General features: G+C 41.8%; 1 protein-coding gene across 1 annotated transcript in view; it reads left to right on the forward strand.

Annotated features, from left to right (window-relative positions):
* Positions 1-852: 852 nt before the first annotated feature.
* Positions 853-19,737, forward strand: part of RSPO3 (R-spondin 3) — a 154,255-nt gene continuing 135,370 nt past the window's right edge. The window contains exon 1 of the mRNA XM_030195059.1: positions 853-884. The gene's annotated coding sequence lies outside the window, so the exon portion shown is untranslated. The remainder of the gene's footprint in view (positions 885-19,737) is intronic.

Here is a 19,737-nt window from a genome sequence, read left to right on the forward strand (position 1 = left end):
TAGATTGTGAGCTCTCTAGGGACAGAGAAAGTACCTGCATATACTACTACTGGTACTACTATTTAGCATTTCTATAGCGCTACAAAGCGTACGCAGCGCTGCACAAACATAGAAGAAAGACAGTCCCTGCTCGAAGAGCTTACAATCTAGTAGACAAAAAATAAAGCAAACAAATCAATTAATGTGTAGAGGAAAGAGGAGAGGAGGGTAGCTGGAGGCGAGTGGATACAAGCATATAATGTGTACAGCGCTGCATAAGTCTAGTAGCACTATAGAAATGATTAGTAGTAGTTATTAGCAACTAACAGAGCAGGGGAGTTACTGCAGGTTCCCATTTTATGCAATAGGTCTCCACACTAAAATAACCCAACTTGTGGTAAACTCACCTCAGTGGTAGTCCACATTGATAGCATCATCTTTGAGTGATACTATTCTTTTTGTGAATGTCTATTTTTACAAAATGCTTGCTCCTAATGCACTTTTAGGGAAGTATTCTTGTAAATTGCCCTAAGTTTTATGTTTGGGCGGGTCTGTAAAAACTGTTGTTGCTATTAATAATAATAATATATACACCATTGATCCACTGTTACTTTGGTTCTTAGATAGTGCCTTGCAAAGAAGGTTTATCCTGTTGCTCTTAAGAAACTGATTATTGCTTAGCAGCTTAAAAAAAAAAGTAATCTTTGGAGCCCTCTTGTGAAAACTATTATCCTGTAGCCAATATTTCCTTTTTTGGTTAAACTGGTTGAGTAGGTCCAGTCATCTCAGGCCAGTTCATTGAATTTCTTGAACAGGGCGCTTTTGGATCCTGTACAATCAGGATTTAGAAAAGTGTTAAGTGTTAACCAACCTCCCAGAGGAGAATAAGACTAACTTGGATAAAGGTAGGAGGGGTATTTAATCCAATCGGATCTCGCAGCAGCTTTGGACCGTATTGATCATTCTCTGTTTTTGGAAAGACTGACAGGTTTGGGGATTCAGGGTAAATGTTTATGCCTGGTTTTCCTTTTTTTTTTTTAGCATTCTCTCTGCTAAGGAAAGCCAGGCATAAACATTTCAGGTCATTTGCCTCAGGTTTTTGGGTGATGGAGAGTGGAGTGGGATCTTTTTCTCTCATCCATTTTATTGAACATCTTTCAGGCTTCATTGGGAAAGCACTTCAGGAAACTAGATTTGAAACATTTTTACTGTATTTATGCTGATGATATTCAAATACCACAAGCTCGATCCTTTCTTGATGCTTATGCTAAAATACAGGAATGCTGTCAATGTGCATTGGTTTGCAAATAATCTGCTGAAAATAAATCTAGATACAACAGTGGCGCTATGGCTGGGTAGTAAAACATATCCCCCCCCCCCCCCAAATCGATCCTACTATTGCAGGGTCAAACTTGTAACTATTGTTTTTAAAACTGTGAAGGGTATCAGACCCCAAATAGTCGGAGTCTTAGGTTATGCAATATCTGCCAAACAGGAGCTTAAGGTCTCAACAAATCTTTTGCTTGGTGCTTGGTGCTTTCAATTCTTTTAAGTTCACATTCAGTCTTATTTGATGTACCACAAATGCACCACAAATCCATGACTTCTGTCTTGGAAGAGGGAAGAATTCAAGGCACAGTCTCTCTGATCTGGAATTCATTACTGTTAGATATTAAGTTGGAGTGCAAGTATTTGATGTTTTTGGAAGAAATTTAAAAACTGTCTTGTGAAGCAGTTATCTGTTAATTAGTTTTTATGATTGATGGATTTTCTTTTTACTTTCTTTGCATACGTTCTAATTTTAAGTCTCAATGTTGGTTTTTAGTTCTTGGTTGTTTTCAGGGCCGGATCAACCACTTAGCAGACAAGATATCTACCTAAGGTCCTACAGTTTAGGGGCTGCACCGACAGCTGCCATCTCCACCCCCCCCCCCCCCTCCAAACAAATAGGATTTTTGGAGGGGGCAGGATCTGGCAAGCCTTGAACATGCATGGATGCTCAAGACCCCATGCCAGCCACACTGGCACCACCCTGGAAAGAGTAAGGAAGGAAGGCAAACACCGAACACCTCACTGGGAAGAGGGATGGGAGTGAGATGCTGAACACTTTGGGTAGGGAAAGGAGTGGAATGGAATGGAAGCTGGTGAATTTTAGGGAGGGGAAAGGGGAGATATGCTGGGCATCATGGGAGAGGGAGAGAGATATTCCACTATGGAAAGAAAAAAGGGAGATATTGGGAGAGCATTGATGGGGGGACATATGGCTGAAGGTTTGCCTAGAATGTAATGTACTCTTGGGCTGGACCTGGTTGCTTTCAGTTATTGATGATTGTTTTTTGTTTATATTGTGATTTTCTTTCCTTTCTAATGTTTTATAGTGATGATGTTTCTATATTGTGATTTGCCTTGGACTGAGTTGTCTAACTAAGCAGAATATAAATGTCAAATTGAATTATTTCTTATTATTTCAAGAGGCTCTGTATTCCATCATGACTTTTGTAAAATAACCAGGAAACTATAAACATCCCTATATGGACATCCAATTTCCACCTAGACAAGAAAGCTAAGCTGCCAGAAAGGCAAGGATTGACTAAGGATTTGGGACTGGAAAATAGGGCATGTTTACAAGTCCTACAGGCTACTGCCTTCAGAAGATATGTTTGAGAGGGGTTTAAACTCATTTTTAAATATTGATGTTTTCTTAGTCAACCAATGAAAGCTTATCATGTGATAAAAATATGCAAATATGTAATTCAGTGCTTATGCTACAGAGAGCTTACAGTTTGAGATATGTAAAGTAGTTTTAATACTAAAAGGAAGTTGTATTCAGATAGGACCCATACGTGGGCGAAGGTTTATTCAAAAGTCAATGGGATGTAGTATTAACATATGGACAATGTCCCTATATATTGATCCATTTACATGGTTAATATTTAACAGGGCATGTCTTCCAGCAATTTCTTTTTAATTCATTTGGATGGCTGTAACCAAAGAATATCCATACTGGGTCAGACCAATGGTCCATCTAGCCCAGTATCCTGCTTCCAGCAATGGCCAATTCAGATCATAAGTACCTGGCAGAAACCCAATTAGTAGCAAGTAGCGGCTACAATCCAATACATAGAAACCCTAACATTTTGCTGCTTTAATGGCAGTTTTGTTGTCACTTGTCCTGGACACTGTTGTAAGGATAGGATACATATCTAAATAAATTAATGTGGAATATCATTTTTATTGCTCATATAGGGCTAGATTTTATATATCACACTTAAAAAAAAAAAAAAACTCAGCACCAAAAAAAAGATATGCCTAAGTGTATTCTATAACGTATGCCTAGATGTAGGCATAATTTATAGAATACACCTAAATTTTGGGATGGCTTATAAAATACGCTGAGCAGCCATCCATGTGACCAAACATAGTCACGAGCATTTATTCTAGATAAAACTTGATGCAAATGCCGTCACCTAAATTAGGTGCGGACTGAGTGTATTCTACGACAATGCGTACAGATGTTAGAAATGCCCAGGACATGCCCATTCCAAGCCCAAGGTCACACCCCCTTTTTCTTTCAGCTATGCACATTAGAATTTAAGCATATTCTGTAAAGTGATGTGCCTAGACAGTTGTGCATTTAAATTCTAATGCCAGTTAGTGTCAATATTTGCTTGTTAATTGGCAATTATTGGCACTGATTGGCTTGTTAACTAATTAAGAATACGACTGGATCTCCACATGCAAATTAAATGGCACTATATAGAATCTGGGGGGATAATATTTTTTTTTTAATTCAAATTTAGAATAACAGAAAACATGATTCTAACATTTTCCTGTCAGATATTTTACTCACCAAATAGCTTTTATTTTAACACATAAATATTGCATATCCAATAAACCGTTTGGGCACAGGAACTAGCTTCCTTCTCTTGAAATGCAGTGCTTGATGGTTTTCAAGACCTGTTGAGCTCCCCAGCATAAATAGTAACAAGTGGGCTGCCAGAGTCCTTGCTGTCTCCTAAGCCCAGCCAGCACAGCAGTGTAAGGCTCAGGCTAGTTGCCCAATTCACTTCCCTGCAACAGAGGATGGGCATGCCCTTACATACAGAACACAGAGTAGCAGCAGTGCAACTGTGAGTCTGTAAGAAGCGTACTGCTGCTTGTTCCTGCAACCTGCCTTCTACCTCTCTCAGTGCACTTCTGTTGAAAGAAGGTGGGGTTCCCAGAATAAAACAGTGCTACCCTTCTTAGAGACCCCCACAGCTCATACTGTTGTCACTATTCAGAAAAGCTTTTGGGGATAGGAGGAGTGGAGGTGCAGAGAGGAGGCACAAGGATCTGCAGAACCACAACAGAAGCAAGTGGAAGAGGCAGATGATCTGGTAGGCCCCAGAATGGAACACTGCAGGACTATGATGACAGGGAAAGAGAGAGCCAAGAGCAGGTGCATCCCTAGAAGAGAGAGTGGTGGTGGTAGTGGCCAGGAGTTCTAGGGATTGACAAGAGGTGTGAAGCAAACAGCAGACCAAGTCCACAAAGGAGAGAAGAGGTGGTGATCAGGAGCTGCAGAACCACAAAGTAAAACAGATAAGAGTGGTGGAGGCAGTCAGCCCCAGAGCAGAGAGGATGCAGATGAGCAGAGTGAGGCTGGAGCAGTAGAGCCAATGAAGTGATGGCTAGAGGAGGAATAACAAAACTAAAGAGGAAAAGAAGGTCAGAGTAGGGAGCAATAGAGCATGGGCCAGAGGAGAGGATGTTGGGAGGGGTTAACTAGAGGAAGGGAGAAAGAAAGGGATGGGCAAATGGAACATGATAGCAAAGGATAACTAAACTGGGATGATGGGACTTTAGTGGGGAGGAATTGAATTGGTGCAGAGGAAGTACTGGAACAGGGGAGGAGTATGAAAATAGTACCATGAAGTTTCTCATGAAGCTCTTCTTGCAAAAGTTCCAGTGGTAGCACAGTTTTGATTTAGAGGAACATTTTTAAGACCCTTTGAAGCAGGCAACTGTGTCTGCCATTTAGCGTCAGGTTTCTATAGTTCAACAACTTATTAGGATTTACATATTTGACAAGATAATCTTGATTTGCTTATGGACAAAAGAACCAAAAAGAGAAGTTAACATTTTTTTATCAAAAGGATTTTCAGAATGTTGATATTTTTTAGTCTTGTCGGATGGGTCACATGATCATATGACTTTTGTCATCACTGAAGATTTAAAGGGCACTTTTCTAGTACCTTTTCTCACTCTGGTGAAGTGTTACGATTTAATAATTTAAAATTTGTATTAGTGGTGTTTTGATACAGATATAGTTTACGGCGCCACTTTTGTTTAGAAGCGTATGACTTGAAAATAATTGAGAGCAGCAACACTAAGTCCCTGAGGAAGCCACATGAAGGTGAAACGGTGGCGCTGTTGGACAAAAGCTAAGTGTTGCCTTATATCTCTTGGCGCTTTCAATTAAGCCTTGTTAGAATTCAGTCAGAATCAAAATGCTATTTTTTTTAAAGCACAGCATTGAGCACATATAAAAACAAGAAGAAATTCAAACCCCTATGATACAAACTATTAATGGCCATAACCAGGCACATTGTAAATCTAGGACGTCTTGTCCGATAGGTTCTGAGGGGTTTCCTCCTTTTAAAAAACATAAAAATTTAGTAGGATTAGCCATTTTTTTCTGGTGTTGTTTTCTCGTTTAGTATAGATTTACCCCTTTTACACATCCCTTTCCCCTTCCAGACATGCAGTTCATCTGGGGGGGGGGGGGGGGCACTGCCCTCCCACACACACACCCTAACTGCACCCTGCCTACGAGTAAACTAAAAAAAAAAAAAAAAGATTTTAAATGTTCCTAAATAAGTAAATAGATAGAAACTCTGAATTTTGCCTACAACACATGCAAGGGGTCCCTATAATAACCAGCCTCTCAAAACTGAATAAACTTCCTTGAATGTGCGGCAGCAGGAGGGGAGTCACAGGGCAGTTACCGAGCTGGCAGTCCTGTCTTTTCCCATAATGACATACTGTATGGTTGTCCCTTCCTTCTCTGCTGTGGTGGTCTGTCTCCATTACACCATTTTAAGTTAGATTTTTTTTCTCCTCAGGAAGAAGGAAATAGTACTTGATTAGACTGATTCTCTGTCTGTTGTCCTGCCAGACCACTGACTTTCTGAACTGTGGAGTCTGGATGCTTTGGCCATTCCATTTGTATCACAAAGAATATCAGACTTGCTAGGGGGATTTTTTCGCACTATGTTCTAAAGGTGGGCAGCCCAAAAATATTATTTTGTTGTGTTTCCCATGTCATTTGTTGCATTGTTCATTGTGTTTTGGTTAGTCCTCATTTTTGTTTTGGGGCACTGCCATTAAGAGCGGATCCTCTTTGCACATGTTGCAACCTCTCTGCAAAGAGGGTGCATCCTTTGGGAAAGAATGCACGTTCTTTCCTGATGGTGTGCCTATGTCAGATAACCACGAAGGTGGAAAGAACACAGAGATCCCACAAGGTAGTATCTTACTAGGAGCAGGGGAAAGGCCAAGGGACTATGGGCATCAGACGACTGTAATAGATGTGTAAACCACAAAGGTACCCTGACGCACCAATTTCTAGAGTGTTCGGCATTGCGGACGTCTTTACGTTTCTCTTGCTAATAAAAAAATATTTCAAAAAAAAAAAAAAGAATCCAGGAACAAGGAGTGGGAACTGGATCAGGCTCTTTGAGAAACAGACTCAGGACGCCGGACTGAAATTATAGGTGTTTATTAATATTGACTCAACATGAAACCATGTTTCGGCACCTGTGTGCCAGCCTAAGGAGTTTATACAGATATCTGCCTCAGGGGTCTATACAGATATCTGTATAGACTCCTGAGGCAGGAACAGAGGTGCCGAAACATGGTTTCATGTCGAGTCAATATTAATAAACACCTATAATTTCATTCCGGCAACCTGAGTCTATTTCTCGAACAAGCCCGATCCAGTTCCCACTGGTGTACATATGTACACATTAAGGACTGGATTCTGTACATGGCACTCAAAAATCGGTGCCAAAGAATTGGTGCCCTTTATAGAATAGTGCATAACACCAGAATCCGTGCCCAACTTTGGGCATGAACATTTACACCAACTGAAACCAGATGTAAGTCCCGCGTACAAGTTGGGCATGGATCTGCAGTATTCTGTAACACTGCGCGCATTTTAGGGGAATGCCCATGTCCCTCTGCTCGTTACGTCCCTTTTCAGATCTGTGCAGAAAAACTTAGGCGCTATTCTATAACAAGGCATGTAAGTGTGGTTCCACGCTGATCTGTGCTTTTGGGCCATTTCAGCACCTGGCTTCCATTGTAACGCTTTTCCGTGCTGAAAAACTGGCACAGAAATAGTGCATAATGGTAGGCACCTTATATAGAATTCCATAGTTATTCATGCATGCGCAATGGATTGTACATGTGTGATAGGGCATCGGGAAATAGTGCGCCTTCGCATAGAGTTTGCAGTATTATCAGCAAACATGAAAAACACAACCCCCCCCCCTAATTTTATAAAAGTTTCCAAAATTGTGTGTGCAAATTTGGGTGTGTGGCCAATTTGCACATTTAATTTAATTGAATGAGCCAATTAGTGCCAATTGGCTTTTAAACAAGCAATTATTGACACTAATTACATTCAATTGGCATTTATGTACAATCTGAAAAAGGGGGCATGGAAAAGGGAGGGTCATGGGCATAATCAGGGCCACTGAGAGACTGGGCCGGGCCCGGGGCAAGGCCGCCCGCGGGGCCCCACTCCCTGAGGTCGCCACTGCCCCCCATCCACCCCCCCCCCTCCATCCGTCACCGGGCTGGGCCCCCTGCTTTGAAATCACAGCGCCTCTCACCTCCATGTGAAAGAGCTGCAGGTATGCAGCAGATCGCCTCCCTTCGGGCCTCCTTCCCTCCCTGTGTCCCGCCCTCGGAGGTGAGAGGCGCTGTGATTTCAATGCAGGGGGCCCGGCCCGGTGGCAGACGGTCGATGACGGAGCCGCGGGCAGGTGGGACTGCGGTGCCGGGCCCCCCTTGGAGGCCCGGGCCTGGGGAATTTTGTCCCCCCCCTGCCCCCCCCCCCTTGGCGGCCCTGGGCATAATGGGGACGTTCCTAAAATTAATGCACGTTGTTATAGAATGCACCTAATACATGCGTGTATGTTTGCACCACGTCAGTTAGTGCAAATGGCTAAATTTAGGCATGACTCTTGGGCATAAGTGCTAGTCTATAAACCATGCCTAACTTTAAGTGTGGCTTATAGAATAGCACTTTTTCTACGCCAAATTTTTAGGCACCATATATAGAATCTAGCCCAAAGTGTCCTGTTTTGTTTAACAATATCCAATGACATGGAATATGTCATTAATATTCCTATGTCACTGCAAATGACAGCCCATATCTAGCATGCTCTTCCTCTTGGCTGTGAAGTAATGCCCTTAGCATCTGATCTGGGCTATTATGAGGCTCTTTTTCAAAGCACTTAGACTTACAAAGTTCCGTAGGTTACCATAGGCCTCATTTTCAAAAAAGAAAAACGTCTAGAAAGTGTCATAAAGTAGCATTTGGACTCATTTTTCTCAAAATGTCCAAATCAGTATTTTCGAAACCTATTTTGCAATCCTTTGTCTATGCAATTCATCTGCAGTGCGTCCAAATCAGAAGAGGGTGAGTCAGAGGCATTTGGAGATGGGATTAGGGTGTGCCTAACGCTTGGATGTTTTACAGCCATAATGGAACAAAATCAAAATGTCTAGGGCAAAAACTTCACAACATTTTGGTCTAGACCTGTTTTTCTAATGAATAAGACACAAACAGGTGCCCTAAATGACCAGATAACCTCTGGAGGAATTCAGAGTTGTCTCCCACCCACCCCCAAAAATGTGAATAAAAATAGTACTCACCAGCCTCTATGACAGCCTCAGATGTTATAGCCAGATCCAATAGAGCAGCATGCTGGTCCCTGAAATAGTATAGTGGTGGGTGCAGTGCACTGTAGACAGGTGGACCAAAGACCACACCTCCCCCTACCTGTTACGCTTGTGGTGGAAACTGTGAACCCTCCAAAACTCACCAGAAACCCACTGTACCCACATACAAGTGCCCCCTTCACCCATAGGGGCTATTGTAGTGGTGTACATTTGGGGGTAGTGGGGTTTAGCTGGGTTTTGGAGGGCTCAGCAGACAAGGGAGCTATGGTGAGATGTGTACCTGGGAGCACTTATATGTAGTCCACAGCAGTGCCCCCTAGGGTGCACCATTGCTCTCCTGGGATGTCTGGGAGACTAGTTAGCTAAAAATGCTGGTTCCTCCTACATCCCAATGATTTGATTTTGTGTGTTTGTAACTTGTGCATTTTATTTCTCGAAAATGGTCTAAAAGATAAATGCAAAAAGCACAAAACCTTGTTCAAAATGGTATTTTCAAAAAAAAAGGTGTTTTTCTTTTTTCAAAAATGGTTATATTTGCTATTCAGATTTGGGACGTTTAACACAAAACATCCAAAGTCCGACTTAGACGTCATATCGAAAATGCCCCTCCACGTAACTTTGTAAGTCTAAGTGCTATGAAAACGAGCACCTATATCTCTGAGCGTCATCTGACTCCTCTTGGGCACTGGTCAGTTTGTGTTGCCTTAAAAACAATTCTAATCTGTCTGATTTTACAGGTTGATTGCTCTTAATATTTCATTGGATAAATTCAGGAGCTAATAATCCAGTTCCTGAGTGAGATGAAGTCAACAAAACAAATTGAGTTATTGCTGAGAAATATATGAAAAGTGTTATTGTCTTATCTGTCCTTAGTGAACATACAAGGCAATGAGGCTGATTGGTACACTAGTACTGCTGAGACAGCTCTTATGTCTTCCATTTTATTTGCTGTCAGGACAGTCTTGGCTTTGCTGGCCAGAAAGTTTATGATGTCATAAAAGTCATTTTACTGTGGATTTATGTTTGGATAAAATTACCGTGGTCTGATGTAGTAAGAGATTCCAGTGCAGGCACGAGGAAAACGTCAGGACCTTCGGAATCTGGAATAGATGCAGTATTTCCAGTTTCTGTCAAATAAATCTTAAGTGTGGATGACCAGCCCCATTTCAGAGTAATTTGCCCATCATCTAAAACTATTCCAAAAATGAATTTTCAAATCCTGTAGCATCAACAAGTCTGTAAATTGCAAGAAAGATTTACATGCCTTTGTCTAGATTTATACATCTCGTAATAGTTATACAACTTGTAGCACCCGTGAATTGTTACAAAACATGTTGATTTATGAATCTAAACTTTGCTATGCACTTGGACTATAAGTGACTAATTTAGAAACAAGGGCTGGAAAGTACAGTACAAGCATAGGGTAGTAATGATCTCCATAAAAGGGTCTGCAATTTGGCTGTTACTCCTTAAAGTGACCTTACAAAGATGTATTCAGTCCCTCCAGCCCTGGAGGCCATAGCCAAACCTTAAGCCTCCACCCACAAGGAAATGAAAAGGAAGAAAATGAAACAAATCACAAGATTCCCTCCTTCACTTACAAATACCTTGGATTTTAGAGGTGTTGATAAAAAGAACTTAGTAAGTTAGACTAGGGCTTCGTTCATTTTACATAGCTTCAATCACAAGACAATCTTCAACTTCAATTGCATTACCTGGTCCTTAGCGTTATTCTTCTAGGAATTACATGTCAGTGAGAAGACTTCAATTAATTCAAAACAGAGCTGTGAAACCTTTTTTTTCCCTTGGCTGCCTGTTGTGTTTAGGATAAGATTCAAGCTCCTTACCTTGTCTTTAAGATCTTGATGACAAATTGTCCTTACTGTGTAGCAGAGCTTTTCATCCCTTGAACTTCAATTCATACTCTCAAATTCACCTATCTTAACCTACTATTCATTCCATTTCCAAATAAAAAGTGATTAGAATAAATCATCCAACTTGCATTTAACGATGAAGGACCTTTTGTTTGGCACTCTATATTCCCTCTAACATGAGAACAAATGTTACCTGTTCTTGAGGTCATTCTCAAAAGGTCACTGTATTAGGCAAGTAACTGCTAGTATTCTGGAACCCATATAAGTATGTGCCAGGCATGCCTCCAACCAGCCCTTAGAGTAGAGGAATAGTCTAATAGTTAATATAGTGGCCTGAGAACCTGGGGAACCAGGTTGATTCCTACTACAGCACCTTGTGACTCTGAGCAACTCACTTAACCCTCCATTGCCCCAGGTACAAAATAAGTACTTGCATATTATATGTAGACCGCTTTGATTGTGACCATCCCCTTTCCCATGCCCCTTCCAGGCCATCTATGCTTAGAACTAAAAACATGGTTCTTCACACCAGCTTTCAGGGTTAGCATTAACATTCCATATAACCAATCCTTATATTCCTACTGATCTGTCATGTATGGATTTAGATGACTTTATTGCATCTTGTTATCTTTCTGTATTGTCATTATGTTTTATGTCTTAATGATAACTGTTTATTTCTTTGTAATTTGCCTGTCTTTGTGACAAAGGTTTTGTTTTTTTATGTCAATTTTGATTGGGACTGCCTTTTTGCAGAGTCCATGAGGCTGATCACTACAGGCAGCAATGTAAACAATTCTGCCTGCACCCAGCCCCATCAGGGCCTTTCTTCTGCTGCTTCTGCCTGCAGGACGTGATGTCACAGGAGGCGGGACAGCAGAGGAAAAACCCTGGTAGGGCTGGGTGCAGGCAAAAGTGTTTACATTGCTGTCTCTGCCAGTCGGCTACCAGGGTTCTGGAGGATCTGGGGACGGGAGTTGCTATAGGGTGATGTGACCCCTGGGGAGGGGACAGCAAAGAGATGCTGGACCTGCAAAGGGGTAGGAGAGAGATGGAGGACCCATGAGGGAGTGGGGAGAGCAGAAAGAGGTGCCAGACTCGCACAAGGGGAGGGAGCAGCAGAAAGACTTGCTGGACCTGCATGGGGATATGGTGTGGAATGGAGAGAGAGGATAAGAGATACTGATCTCATGGGGAAATGGAGGGAAGATAGACAAAAATTGGGACCAAAAAGGGAAGGAAGAGAGAGTGAAAGATGCTGGCCTTGGAGGGGGGGGGGGGGGTCAGGGGTAAGGTACAGGAGGAAAGGAAGAGAGGAGAGATGCTGAGCCTAGGAGGGACAGGGACATAGAGATAAGATGCAGAACATGAAGGGAGCAGACAGAGAACACTGAGGGGCAATTCTGGACAGCAGGGGGGTGGGAGGGATAGAGACACAGAGGGGAGAGCCAGATAGGATGGATAAGGGATGCAGAGGGAAAGTGGATGGCGGATATACAGAAGAAATGTCAAAAAGACAGAAGACCTTGAAAAGAATCGGTGAGAGCATTATCAAGAAGAGCTCCCTAAGTTTTTGAAAAGTTGTGGTCCTGCTTATTGACTACTGCAAGTCCCTGAAGGAGAGAACGAAACATTGGCCACTGTCAGACTAGGGCGGTGGTTGTAAAGCTAATAAGTTAAATATGGCTTTTTGGAAATAATTTGCAGTAGAGCATACTATATTTTTTTGAATTAAAAAGTAACACAAAAGAGGTTTTTTACGGAACCCCAAATGGCTGTGACTATATGAGACAGCAGGGGTCTACTGAGGCTTTTTCCTCTTTGTATTTATGTACAAGTGTTCAAAATTATTAAAACTTTGAACTGCCTATTATCCGGTGTAAGGTATACATTGTATAGATTTAGAGACTTATAGGTACTTCACCGCCTTCCAAGTGATTGTTAAGCATTGAGAAAAGTACAAAAGACACACAGGGACAAAAGCAATACTCAGACAACAAAGGTAGACAAATGAATTTTTTTCTGACTGTATTAATTGGATTATGTCACCTTTTGGGAAACGTGCGGCTCTATATCTTGTATTTCAGTTTCTATTACTATGACAGGGTTTCTATATAGGTCTGAGATGCGTTTTGCTTTTGCAACGTTTGTTTACTGGAGCTCTGAAGGGCTTTACCCTCCCCCTCCCCACCACTACCTTGGATAGAGATGATGTTATAAAGGGGCCAATCTCAATTTTTCCACCCAGGGGCTATCCAGTCCTAGCTATGCCACTGGCCACTCCTAAACCAGAGTATGTGGAATATGATCTCAGTCTCTCAGATGTACAAAGAACGGTCACAGTAGAACTTGCATCTTGCCAAAGAGAGCTTTCCTCTGGAGTTTATAAGATGTAATATGTTTACACAATCTATCAAATTATGGGGTCCTTTTACTAAGCCATGGTAAAAAGTGGCCTGCAGTAGTATGGGTGCGTGTTTTTGGCACACACTAGGCCATTTTTTACCGTAGCTAGAAAAAAAAGACTTTTTAAAAATTGGGGGCAGCGTTAAATATGTTTTCTTTATACCTGAACATTTAAAACAATTTATTGATCAGAAAAAGTTATTATGATGCAAGTTGGAATCACGCAGTTTTGATCCAGGGTTAAAAGATTTGTTATTATTTAGTGGATAATTTGTTAAGCTTTACTTTAACTTTAAACGCATGAATCTCATCTCCTGCGTTTGTAACAGCTCCTGCCCCCCATATTTGGTGGTCTAATACAAGATGAAAAACATTTTGCGCTTTAATATTAGTCAATCTGTTTTTCCTATTCAAGTGTTAATGCTTGTAAATTTTAAAAAATGATAAAGAATAAAATAAATAAATAAAATAAAATTGGGGGCAGTAAATGGCCGTGCGCTAAAATGAAAAGTAGTAAACGGCTCTTTACTGCCTGAGCCCTTACCGCCCACCCATTGATTTAGTGGTAAGGGCTCATGCACTACACACGTGGTACTCTTTCAGCATGCACCAATGCTGCCGCTCTGCCAATTACTGCCAGGAACATCCCCCGCAGTAGAAAATAGAAAATTATTTTCTACCGTGGGAAACAGCGTGCCCCAGCTTCAAAATTACCACCGGGTGGGCGCACGAACTGGGTGGTAGTGTCAATTTGGTGCACGCTACACATGGTAGCCCTACCACCACTTTGTAAAAGGGACCCTGTGTTTGGAAATTGCTTTTAATTAGGCTGTGACATCCAGAGCAACAGCAAATATTCAGTGGCGTAGCTACGATTTGGCCCTGGACCCCCCTGCCAACAACCCTCCCCCGCCGCCGCCTACCTTTGCTGGCAGGGGACCCAACCCCTGCCAGCCGAGGTCCTCTTCTTCCGGCGCAAGGCTTCATTTCTGTTTCTGTGAGTCTGATGTCCTGCACGAACGTGCAGGACATCAGACTCACAGAAACGAAGCCTTGCGCCGGAAGAAAAGGACCTCGGCTGGCAGGGGTTGGGATTCCCCGCCAGCAAAGGTAGGCGGCACGGGAGGGGGGTCGAGAGGGTCGTCGGCAGGGGGGTCAAAGTTGGTGGTGGCAGCGGCAGAGGGGTCAGTAATGGCGGGGGGGGGGGATAAAATGTGCCGCCTCACCTCGGGCTCTGGATCCCCCTTCCACCGAAGTCTGGCTACGTCCCTGCAAATATTTCTGTATCATTTGGCCACATTTTGTTGGTCTTTGGCTGCATTGCTTGGCACTTGAGGATCTTTCCCCTGTCCACGTCATTCACAGAATAATAACTTGGCACTAGCACTATTAATTGTTTTTACCACTTTGTCTGGTTTCTTTGCATCAAGGTTCTTACCCCTTGGAATGGGGATGTCCCAGGTGATCTAAACCAGAGTTTCCCAAATCTGGTCCTAGAGTACCCCTTGCCAGTCAGATTTTCAGGATATCCACACTTCGACATGACCTTACCGATTACCTTCTAATTAATTCCTCTTTTACTACAATTCACTACCAACTGTACCCAACTCTATGTAACGATCATACCAAATTCACATCCTGTAAGCCACATTGAGCCTGCAAAAAGGTGGGATAATGTGGGGTACAAATGCAATAAATAAATAAATAAATAAATAAATAAATAAATAAATATGCATGAAAGAGATTTGCATACAATGGAGGCAGTGTATGCAGATGAAATTCATGGATATTCATTGTGGACAAGGGTTGCTCCAGGACTGAACTTGGGAATGACTTTGAACCTCTGGTGGGGTGTTCTGAATTCAGATTGACTTGGGCTGGAGTTGTGTTTCAGACAGTGTTCATAGCCCTTGGAAAGAAGAGTCAGGGCACCCTTGGGGCAACATGTACGCGCAACTTAATTGCTAACGAGCTGATAACCATCAATAATTGGATGCTAACAACCAATTGACATTAATTAGCACCAATGAGGATTTATGCATGCAACTTGCTGTGCCCTATTCTATAATATTTGGTGCCTATATCCCATAGTATGCAAACCAAAAGGGGTACGGCATTCCAAAAAGCAGTTTCAGCAGGCGTAAGTCTGGCACCCAGAGTTGTACGCCAGAACTGGCACTTTTGGGTTTTTGGACTTGGGTTCTCCTACTATTGTGGACTTTAGTCAAGCAGTGAAAATTGTTTTCTTATTTCTTATTTATTTTTGTGTGTGTGATCCCTGGTGTGGCTATTCTGTACAAACGTTGTACTTGGATTTGAATTTAGCATAAACAGAGAAAGTTAAACAGAATAAAAAAAAGATCAGAGTCTTTTAGCTATATGATAACATAATATGACAATATATCTTATATCCCACCATTTACCTTGCGGTTCTATGCGGATTACATCAAGAAAACTGGATATAACCAAGAAAATACATCAGACATATGATTAAACTCGACCCTCAATATAACTATGCAGCAGAATTCAAGACATATTTCCTGAACAAATATGTCTTGATTAGACCTCTAAAGTGCCTGTAACCGATAGCTGATAATAAAAAGGTCCGCCGAACTGTTTTATCCAATCTTGCTGCCTGAAATGAAAATAAATTATCTAATAACTTAATTCTCTTCATACTCCCTAAAGAAGGAAAGGTGAACATTCTAGACTTCCCTTGAAACACAAAATGTTTTTTAAAAATATATAGGGGAACCAAACCATAAAGAACCTTCTATATTAGGCAGAAAAATGTATTTTTTTAATTATTATTATTATTATTATTATTATTTATTGCATTTGTATCCCACATTTTCCCACCTATTTGCAGGCTCAAAGTGGCTTACATAATTTTGTTAAATATAGTTATTCCTGGATGTCAGGTACAATTATTGTTGTGCAGAGATTAATTAAGGGAAGAAGTAGAGAGAAGGAGGAAAGAATTTATTAGGTATATTAGACGGTGGGTTTTCAGAGGTGGATTAGTAAGGTTCTGGGTTTTCATTGTAGGCTTTGTAGAAGAAATATATCTTGAGGGATTTGCGAAAGATAGTTGTTTCATTAATTGTTTTCAGGTCTCCAGGTAGTGCGTTCCATAACTTCGTGCTCATGTAGGAGAAGGTGGTATCATGCATCATCTTGTATTTTAGTCCTTTGCAATTGGGGAAGTGCAGGTCGAGAAATTTGCGGGATGATTTTGTGGCGTTTCTGGGAGGTAGGTCCACAAGGTTTAACATGTATTTTAGGGCGTCTGTGTGAATGATTTTGTGTACCATTGTGCAGATCTTGAATGCAATACGTTCCTTAAGTGGGAGCCAGTGGAGTTTCTCTCTTAAGGGTTTTGCGCTTTCATATTTGGTTTTTCCAAATATGAGTCTGGCCGCAGTATTCTGGGCAGTTTGGAGTTTCTTGATCTGCTCTTTGCAGCCTGCGTACAGTGCATTGCAGTAATCAAGATGACTTATTACCATTGACTGTACCAGGGTACGGAATATGTATCTCGGGAAGAAAGGTTTTACTCTTTTGAGTTTCCACATGGAATAGAACATCTTTTTCGTCATGTTTTTCACGTGGGCATCGAGAGTGAGGTTTCGATCAATGGTTACTCCTAAAATTTTCAAGTTTTGAGAGACAGGCAGAGAACAGTATGGTGTGGTTATGGTAAGGAAGTTTTTTGTGTTATGTTGTGAGGTGAGAACAAGACATTGTGTTTTTTCTGCATTTAGTTTCAGTTGGAATGCATCTGCCCAGGAGTGCTTTATTTGGAGGCTTTTTTAAATAACAACTAACAAACAACAAATGTCTTAACTTTGGAACAATGGTCACTGCAAGGCCTAGGCCATCAAAAAGGCTCTCTCTATATATATCAATAAAACCATGCAGTGCGGTCTCTCCAGCTTGCTGCTGCTGCTTCTTCCAGCCACATCACTCATTCTGTGGGTGGATGTTGATGCTTCCAGTGATGTGTGGTGACTAGTCGCACTGCCATCAGGAGATAGGTAGCCACATCTTTTCTTTGTAAGCAAGTCCCTTCCTCCCCTCCCTGGTATCTACTTTAAATGGCAGTGTGCTGCCTGTAATTTCTTTGTACGTTGTCATGGACTGCTCTCTAACAGGACTGTATAGAGGGGCTTTTCCACCAAACATGATCAAATTGTTCCTTGTTTACTACATCTTCTCCAACACATGTCAGATACGTTGTTGTCATTGGTATGAACAGTCACTGGGGTTATTTAAACAGCAGTTAGTGTATCTGGGTTTAAAAAAAGGTTTGGACAAATTCCTGGAGGAAAAGTCCATAGTCTGCTCTTGAGGCAAATATGGGGAAGCAACTGCTTCCCCTGGGATTTGTAGTATGGATTATTGCCACGTTTTGGGTTTCTGCCAGGTACTTGTGACCTGGCTTGGCCACTGTTTGGAAAACAGGATACTGGGCTAGATGGACCATTGGTCTGACCCAGTATGACTACTCTTATGTTCTTAGGGGCCTTTTACTAAGTCGCTTAGGTGCCTACGTGCACCCAATGTGCTTCAATTTGGCATTACCACCTGGTTACCGTGTGGCCTGGGTGGTAATTTTCATTTTTTTATGCGCGTCCACTATACACGCCGGAAAATAAATTTTCTTTTCCAGCGCACGGCGCTAACCGGGTGGTAAAAGGCATTCTACACTCGTAGACCATCACCGCCCAGTTAATGCATGAGACTTTACCGCTAACTCAATGGGTGGCGGTAAGGTCTCAGACCCAAAATGGATGCATACCAATTTTCATTTTCCGGACGTCCATATTCAGCCAGAATTTGAAAAAAAGGAATTTATTACAGCTACGCTGAAAAATGGATCTGTGCACGTCCAAAACACGCGCCTACACCAGCGCAGGCCATTTTTTTGTGCCCGTTAGTCAAAGGACCCCTTATATAGTGCTGTTTCATTATCACATCTTCAATAGTGAGGGATGGGCAAGCTCTGCTGGACTCCAGGGGACCTGCCTGTCCCTAGCAATTGAAAGCTCAGCTTAAAGGGAACATGGTTTTCTTTGTGACATCATATCCCTGGAAATCTTGACTTGTTTGTGTACTCATGCACCACCATTCATCATTTCTGGTTTTGGATAAACAATTTGCAAAGGATCTCTTAAAAAAAAAAAAAACTGTGGTGCAACTGCTATGGATATGAGACAGCTAAGGCTGAAGATGAGTTAAATGAGATGCTTTAGCTAGCCTTATTCTTAAGCAACACTTCTCAACCCTCTCCTAGAGGAACACCTAGCCAGTCAGCTTTTCAGAATTGCCACAATGCAATAGCCTTTCTGTGGTTTTTGCAACTACAGACAGGACTTAACAAAGATCTGGGTTTTCTAGCTCATTATAAACCATAAAGTGGTATCTCTCTGTTTCTCTCCCTCTTTCCTCACCTACCCACCCCCACCCTGTTAGATTGTCAATGAAATGCTTGGATGTTTCATTTATATATACTGTCATCTTCCACATTTGCTTATTTCCGATCTGACGAAGAAGGGCAACCTTCGAAAGCTAATCAAGAAATGTATTAAGTTATGTCCAATAAAAAAGGTATCATCTTATTTTCTTTTCCATGTTTTATTTTGTTTGATTTCTATTGATTACCTCTAAAAGTGGACTAACACACCTCTCTACCTGCAACTACATTCAAAGCAGTTTACATAGTATATACAGGTACTTATTTGTACCTGGGGCAATGGAGGGTTAAGTGACTTGCCCAGAGTCACAAGGAGCTGCAGTGGGAATCAAACCCAGTTCCCCAGGATCAAAGTCCCCTGCACTAACCACTAGGCTACTCCATATCCACTGAGGTAGTTCTGAAAATCTGACTGGCTAGGTGTGCCTCCAGGAGAGGGATGAGAAGCACTGCTTAAGCAATAATAGCCTGGATAGTCTCCATTTTTGATAAACATCTTGGTTTTAATTGGCTCTTTTTGTGCTGTCTTTTCATTTTCTCTTCAGCTTATCTTGGCCTCTTTGGCTGGGGGTGCTGGCTTAAAAAACATTTGCAGAGATGGGAATGCTGAGGAGTGTGGAGGAACCCTGAAGGGAGATGAGCCACCTCCCACTGATATATCCCAGGAGGGTCAGCCAATTGCTGTAGCAGACTGTGAAGTGAGATTGAATATCCATTGCTCGTAATCTGGTGTCCTAAATTTTACCCCAGTGACTTTCCTTGTGAACTACAGTTTATTCCAGCCTATTAGTACATTTTCAGCCTTGTTTTTAGTATATAGCTGAGGGGTGCAGTTCTTCATATATTGCTTCCCAAGAGACGTATCAAGATGCCAGATAAAAATCATAAGACCCAATTAGATTGTAAGCTCTTTGAGCAGGGACTGTCCTTCTTCTATGTTTGTGCAGCGCTGCGTATGCCTTGTAGCGCTATAGAAATGCTAAATAGTAGTAGTAGTAATTTGTCTCCCCTTTTCCAATCTAGTGTACTAGTGGAAATGTTATTTGAGTT

The sequence above is a fragment of the Microcaecilia unicolor genome, chromosome 3 (assembly GCF_901765095.1).
Source record: "Microcaecilia unicolor chromosome 3, aMicUni1.1, whole genome shotgun sequence".
Taxonomy (NCBI): Eukaryota; Metazoa; Chordata; class Amphibia; order Gymnophiona; family Siphonopidae; genus Microcaecilia; species Microcaecilia unicolor.